The sequence below is a fragment of the Pinus tabuliformis genome, chromosome Q (assembly GCF_031772625.1).
Source record: "Pinus tabuliformis cultivar Carrire ecotype Pingquan chromosome Q, CPIR1, whole genome shotgun sequence".
NCBI classification, from domain to species: Eukaryota; Viridiplantae; Streptophyta; class Pinopsida; order Pinales; family Pinaceae; genus Pinus; species Pinus tabuliformis.
Window position 1 is genome coordinate 224829532 of NC_142296.1, and position 7888 is coordinate 224837419.

The 7888-nt window shown below is 37.5% G+C and overlaps 1 pseudogene; it reads left to right on the plus strand.

The window, feature by feature from the left end:
* The first annotated feature begins 5267 nt into the window (after nucleotides 1–5267).
* Nucleotides 5268–5918, plus strand: LOC149219007 (deoxyhypusine hydroxylase pseudogene; annotated as a pseudogene).
* The last annotated feature ends 1970 nt before the right edge of the window (nucleotides 5919–7888 follow it).

Sequence of the window (7888 nt, forward strand, 5' to 3'; positions counted from 1 at the left end):
TGAGCTTTAAGGCACACTATTGTCATGTTTAATCCCACTAGCATAGATGAGGTATCTGTTCAAGCTACACATCTAGAGGCTAGAGGCAAGAATGTGAACCTAGAAGTTGGGGGATCATCAAAACCCACTGCAAGCAAGAATAAGGAGAAAAGAAAAGAGAAATGGAAAGAAAGGAAGACAAATACTGTACAAAAGACCAAGTCTTCATGCACTCACTGTAAGAAGGATGGGCATGATGATGAACACTGCTGGATTCTGCATCCGGAGCTGAAACCCAAGAAGTACGATGGAAAAAAGAAGAAGACTGCTGCAACTATTCAAAAATATTTGGGGTCAGATTCAGGAGATGAAACAACAATTGTAGCCACAGGTATAAAAGGTAAAAATTCTGAAGCATCTACTAGTAATTTTGCACAATCTACTGACAATGAAGAAAATGAGAGGAAAAGACATGAGCTTTTTCATATTCGAGTTGTTTCCAAGCATCAAAAGATTGATACTTTGTTTGATAGTGGCTCACAAGTAAATTTAATTTATGAAGCAATTGTAAAGAAGCTGGGATTACTAACCACACCTCACTAAAAGCCATATCCATTAGGTTGGTTATGTGATAAAGCAGAGCTACAAGTAACTAGACAATGTAAACTTAGGTTTTCTTTTGGGTCAACATTTGTAGATGAGGTTGAGTTAGATATTGTTCCCTTGGATATATGTGGAATTGTTTTAGGAAATCCTTACTTTTATGATTGAAAAGCTATTTTCTATAGAGCTGAAAAGAACTATCAACTCGTTAAAGATGGAATCGAATATATTGTAAGAGCTCATAAATTCAAGAATAATTATACTCTCATAAACTCAAGGTAGATGAAAAGGATTGTAAATTCATGCAAACAATTTTTACTGATGGTTGTAAAGGAAAAGAAACCTGATAAAACTAATGTATTTGAGGGTTGTAATGCTAAACAACAAGCTGATTTAGAAAAATTTGTTTCAGAATATGATATACTATTTCAAGAACCAGAAGGTCTACCACCCAAAAAGGAAATAGTACATGATATTAATTTGCAGCAAGATGCTCCATTGCCTAACATCGGAATGTACATGTTGTCCGCTTTAGAGAATGCAGAAATCAAGAAGCAGGTTCAGGAGCTGCTTGAGAAAGGGTTCATAAGACTTCGCACATCACCTTGTGGGTCTCTAATTGTCTTGTTGAGAAAGAAAGATGGCTCATGGAGAATGTGCATTGATTACCGAGCACTGAATAAGATAACAATAAAAAATCGTTATCCCCTTCCTTGCATACATGATCTATTATCAGTTGAATGAAGCTGTTTATTTTTCCAAGTTGGACTTGCATAGTGGCTATCATCAGGTCAGAGTTGCAGAACAAGATGCATGGAAGACTGCTTTCAAAACAAAGTAGGGATTGTATGAGTGGTTGGTTATGCCTTTAGGCTCAACTAATGCTCTTGCTACTTTCATGAGAATAATGAATGATGTACTCAGACCTTTTATTGATGATTTTGTCATTATATATTTGGATGACATTCTTATATTTAGTAAAACATGGGAAGAACATTTAAAGCATGTCAAGCATGATGAAAATGACATTAACTCAATAAAATATATAAATCACACATATAAAAACCAGAGACACAATATGGCGGAAAAAGGCTGAAGCCTCATGATTCTCTCTCATTCATACTTTCATTAAAAATAATTGAAATAGTGTTACAAATAAATAGATGAGAGATATTGGTCTCAAGATAGTGCGTGCTATCTTGGACACCTTTGGTTGAGATAATTTCTCCTTTGGTTGAGATAATTTCTCACCAGGCACACCAATATAGGAGTTGCCTAAACTAACTCCTATCTTAGAGGAACAACCCAACAGTTAGGCACAAATTCCTAACTTGGAATATTTAATTAATTAATTTATGTTTGGATTTATTATTGTTTTATGAGAGAGTCTAACATTCCCCCCCTCAATGATAAATCCAAAAACGAGAACCATCTTCCAAGTTCTCATGTTGATCCTCAAAAACATTGCCTGAAAAAACCGCCAAAACTGGATGCTGGAAAAAACTCAAATCTGAAGAGAACATGAATCAGCTGCATGCTTGATTCATCTCTGAAGGATGCTTGACAACTCCATCATGTGCCAAGCCAACTGTCCTTTGCTTGAAAACAGCATCCGGTGTCCACTGACACAATTTGATGATGATTGCCCACTGGCTGAAGATGTCGAAAAACAACTCAATGTTGCTTTTGCGATGATGAAATCTGCTCACTGCTGCTTTGGCTGACGATCGCCCACTGGCGAATTTGCTGATGCTCACTGTTGATGACAAATGCCCACTGGCTAATGAAGATGCCCACTGGCTGATGAAGATGCCCACTGGCTGCTTCGCTAATGTTGTCGAGACTTTCAGTCTGACAACCACTTGTCAATTTCATTGACATTTTCCCCCCTTTGTCAGCTGAAAGGAGAGACAATCTGCTCCAAAATATATTTGAACTCCCCCCCTTCAGGTGTAGGAGAGTTTCACTGTTGTTCTCCCTCATTCAACTGCATGAGAGTACCATCATTTGTTCACTGCTGGCTGCACTATGTAAGATTGTAGTCGGTTGTAGAACTGAGACAACCGTTTGACTGTGGATGACCATTCCCAAGGATCAATCCATTCATAATTTATCTTCAATCTGCCTGATTTTTGTTGATTGCGACATTTGGCTGAGGAATGATTGGGCTTGCCACAATGGCAACAAGGATGAAGATCAAAACATTGATCTTCCATATGACCAGTTCTTTGACAATGAGAACACTTTGGTTGAACTTCAACTTCAGGTTGCGTGAAATTCTGTTTGTTGGCAACTTTCTCAGATCCTGCTGAGGTGAGTGGTTCAAGAAATCCTGCACTCACAAACTTAACTGGCTTGGAATAATCTGGGATTTTTAAGTTGGTGTCATCAGGGACATATCCTAAGCCACGTCTATTCTTGTTATTTTGAATTTCTTCCCAGGGCTTGATGATGGGTTTGGAAGAAATTTGCTCATGAACAACTTCGACACTTGAAGTTGTTGGGATGAATGACTTGGAATCAACATTTTTATCGTCATCTGTATGGTTGAATGACTGGGAAGAAGAACTCTTTTGTTGCAGCTCATCTCTTTGTAGTTGCGATTCTAGCTGAAGAAACTCAATGGTTTCATGTGTTTGTTGTAGATGCCGTGAAATATCAGCAAGAGTTTCTTTGCTGACGTGCACCATGTCTTCATTACTGGAAATGATCAAACTGTGAAGAATGTTTAACAACTGAATATGCTGCGCCATCTGAACTTGCTCACTTGAAGTCAGGCTCTCTTGTTGTAGATGTTGTGCACTTGATTTTGTTTCACTTTACTTGAATGACATGCTCGCTTGCTATGGGATTTGACTGGCACGCTCGCTTGATTTGTTGATCTCAACTTGCTTGCTTTGTTGCTTATTGTACTTGCTGAGAACTCTTGTTAGAACTTTCTGGAATTCACGCTCGCTTGATGACGAACTCAACTTGTTAGAGTTGAACTTGTTTTGGTTGCTGTGATGGTTGTTTCAAGGAATTAAAACTCATGGACTCACTTGATTGTGCTTTAAAGGAAGGGTGTCGAACACTGTCGAAAATGCACCCAAAAAGCTTACAATGGTTTGAATGACTCACATAAAACAAGGAATTCACTTGTCTTAATTTGACTAAGTTGAAGAGAATTGACGTGCTTGACTTCTGATCAAATCAAAACATGGGTGTCGGTTTCAACCGAGAATGCACCCGTACAATGCAATGTAATTGGAATTTGATTCACAAGTTCTGAAATTTGTTTGCAAGAATGTTGATGTAGACTTTGCTTTGAAATGCTTTAACTTGATTAAGTGAAGTTGCTTGTTGAAGTAGAATGTCGATGTTGAAAACTTTGATGAGTTGTTGTATGTGTGGAGCTTAATTATCCTTCCTTGCAGCTATTTCATTACATGTGTTGTGCTTAGTTGTATTGAACATTATGTGTGATAAATGAGATCATTTATGTGTCACAAAACTAGACACAAATAAAAAAATGCAACAACATGAAGCATACACCATCATCAACACACTCTTCGTGTACCTAAGATCCCCTTATTCAATTTCGGGCGGATCTAGGACACAATCACCACAAAAAAATATGTCTTTATTAAACTTTGGAGTACATAATCGCTCAGTCTTCACAACATCTTCTTGGAATCAAAGTTCTAGAACTTTTTTTTTGAAGAAAAAAATTGTCTTCAAAAAACTTCTTGGACTCACTCACTCTCAAAATCCCTCTCAAAGTAAAATATTATTTTGGATTACAGAAAGGAATTTCAAAGAAATCCACTTATCACTCCAAATACAAAAATATTTATAACTCAAAAATTGCAAAATATACTTCTTATCTCTCCAAAATTTCGCTCCAAAATATTACAAAACAAAATTCACCTTTATCGCTCCACAAAATCACTTCAAGCCTCTCCAAATTCAACTTATAAAAAAAACAACAAATTTAAAGTCACACCTGGCGCTTGGCAACTGATTTGAGGTGAGTAGGATTAATTGCTACTGATCCACATTGAACAGTTTGAGAAGTATGGCTCAAATAATTAGCATAGGCTAAAAGTAGAAAGGATGTCTCTCTGATTTAAATTTTTCTTCCAAGCTCTGAATTTTTAAGATGAGTACGTTGTGACAAATTCCAATGAAGCATTCTTCCATAAAAAAAACTTTGACATTTGATAGTTGTACAAATATCCCCCAACTACTGTCTCAATCCACCCAATAAACCTGAAAGGAATCACCGTAAGTAGATTTTCCTCCGCGAAATGGATCTCCTTCTCAAAGAAATGACTCAACATATCTCAATGGATGTACCATTTAAAGATATCGAATTTGCATTCTGATCTGTATAACCTTTTGAGAACTCAGGTACAAATTTGTTTATAAAATTCCAAACTATTTGATCGTCAGCATAAACTGAATTTCCTCTCAGAAGAGCACATATTCAGATGTCCAAGTCATGAGCATCTAATCTAATGCAAAAACGTACCCTCAGATGTAATTTGATAAATTGTAAGACTTGGAAACTCCATTCACATATAAATTCAGGAAACAATCGAAAGCAGTTTCAACCAAACATATCATTTACCATTATGCTTTGGAGATTGGCTACTCGGTCTGCATCTCCTCCCCTGTGTTTTTGTAGCTGGTGTAAGAGGCCAATGGAAACATGGACATCTCTGCCCGCCTTTGAGGCGACAGAGCCCACCCAACAATTTTTGGCGGAGAAACTGGTTGACCAAACACTTACTATTTCCGAGCGATTCAGAGTGCTTTTTTTTTCTTCGCAATCTCAAAGGTTCCGTTCCCCGGGAGGCTCTTATTGCAATGTTATTGCAGCAACCAACGATCCTTCAAATTTGTTGGCACACGAAGCAGCATTTGCACTGGGACAGATGCAGGATGCAGAAGCAGTTCCGGCTCTCAAAGCTGTTTTCTTGGATTATTCGCGTCATCCTATGGTTCGTCATGAGGCCGCAGAGGCCCTCGGAGCGATTGGTTTGGATGATAACATTCCTCTTTTACAAAACAGTTTAAAGATGGATCCAGCACAGGAGGTCCGAGAGACGTGTGAATTGGCACTCAGCAAATTAGAGCAAAAGAAACATGAATCTGCAGATAAGGAGAGAAGCACAGATGAGCATCTGCAGTTTGCAGTAATTTGTAGAATCAACTTGGCTCCACATGAAATCTTGGTGCAGACATTTACAACCCAAGCACTCAACAATCACTCCGTCAAGGAATGCGACTCCCTTCCGTCCGTGGCTTTACTAGCTGGTTCAATTGTCATGCTGTTCACCCTCCAGCAGTGATTCGAACCATAATCACCTCGCTCTGCAAACAACAATTAAACAGATAGGCGGACGAAATGCACCAAATAAGTCTACCTCTGGTAAACAGATGACTTATCTTGGGTAGTTGCATCCGATCAATACGCCATCACAGCAAACACAAATTTCACACTCTCGCTCTCCACGTTGAACTCGTAGGCTCCAAGAACTCCACTGCTCAACCCACTTTCCTTGGCAGTAATTCTTCAAACCATTAGCTCTGATACCACATGATGAAAATGACATTAACTCAATAAAATATATAAATCACACATATAAAAACCAGAGACACAATATGGCGGAAAAAGGCTGAAGCCTCATGATTCTCTCTCATTCATACTTTCATTAAAAATAATTGAAATAGTGTTACAAATAAATAGATGAGAGATATTGGTCTCAAGATAGTGCGTGCTATCTTGGACACCTTTGGTTGAGATAATTTCTCCTTTGGTTGAGATAATTTCTCACCAGGCACACCAATATAGGAGTTGCCTAAACTAACTCCTATCTTAGAGGAACAACCCAACAGTTAGGCACAAATTCCTAACTAGGAATATTTAATTAATTAATTTATGTTTGGATTTATTATTGTTTTATGAGAGAGTCTAACAAAGCACACTCTAGATGTTTTGAAAAAAGAGAATATTTATGTTAAGCTCTCAAAATGTGAATTTGGCAAAACATCTTTGAATTATTTGGGTCATATTGTAGGGGGTGGTGAATTGAAGATAGATCCCTCTAAGGTTGCAGTCATTGTAAACTAGCCTAAACCCAAATCTGCTATAGAAGTTAGAAGCTTCTTAGGAGCAGCACAGTATTGGAGAAAGTTTATTTCTAACTTTTCCTTGATTGCAGCTCCCTTACATGCTTTAACAGGATTGAACAAGGTGTTTTAGTGGGGAGGCAAACAACAGAAAGCCTTTGACACCTTAAAAGAAAAGATTAGTACAACACCAGTACTAGCACTACCCGATCTTCAAAGACCATTTGAGATTGAAACGGATGCCAATGACTATGCCATGGGAGCAGTGTTGATGCAGCGCGGTAAACCAATATGTTATCATTATGAGACATTTAATTCTACAGTAGTTAATTATCCCAGATATGATAAAGAATTGTATGCATTAGTACAGAGTGTGAAAAAGTGGAAACATTATTTAATGGGCAAAGTTATACATATTGATCATCAACCACTTCAATATTTGCACTCACAAACTAAGTTGCAGCAATCAAGACACTATAGGTGGATGGGGTTTCTACAACAGTTTCATCTTATCATCAGATATAAAAAGGGCATACACAATAAAGTTGCAGATATGTTGTCTAGACCAATCATAAATGCATCCACTATACTTAAGCATAATTCAGTATTGCATGAAAGCTACATTGAACAGTATGCTCAAGATATAGATTTTAAAGATGTATATGCAACTTTAAGTCATGGCAAACAAGTAGAAGAATTGGATTATCATGTTAAGGACCAACTCTTGTATCATTTGGGAAAGTTATGCATTCCTCAAACAGAAAGAGTAAAGATAATTCGAGAAGCACACACTTCTCTAATATCAGGTCACTTTGGTATAAGTAAAACAATTGCATAGCTGCAAAGATTTTGTTATTGGCCAAAAATGCATGAGACAGTTTCTAGATATGTAAGAGGGTGTACCATGTGTGCTAAAAGCAAGCCCAACAATAGAAAACTAGGCTTGTACACTCCACTACCAATTCCTTCTCATCCTTGGGAAAGTGTTTCTATGGACTTCGTTGGGGGACTGCCTAAATCTAGAAAAGGTCATGACTATTTATATGTTGTTGTGGATAGGTTCAACAAAATGTGTATTTTAATACCTTGTAACAAACAGATTACAGCTAAACAAACTGCAAAGTTGTTCTTTCAGCATGTATGGGTTCATTTTGGATTACCCACTTCCATTATATATGATCAAGATACC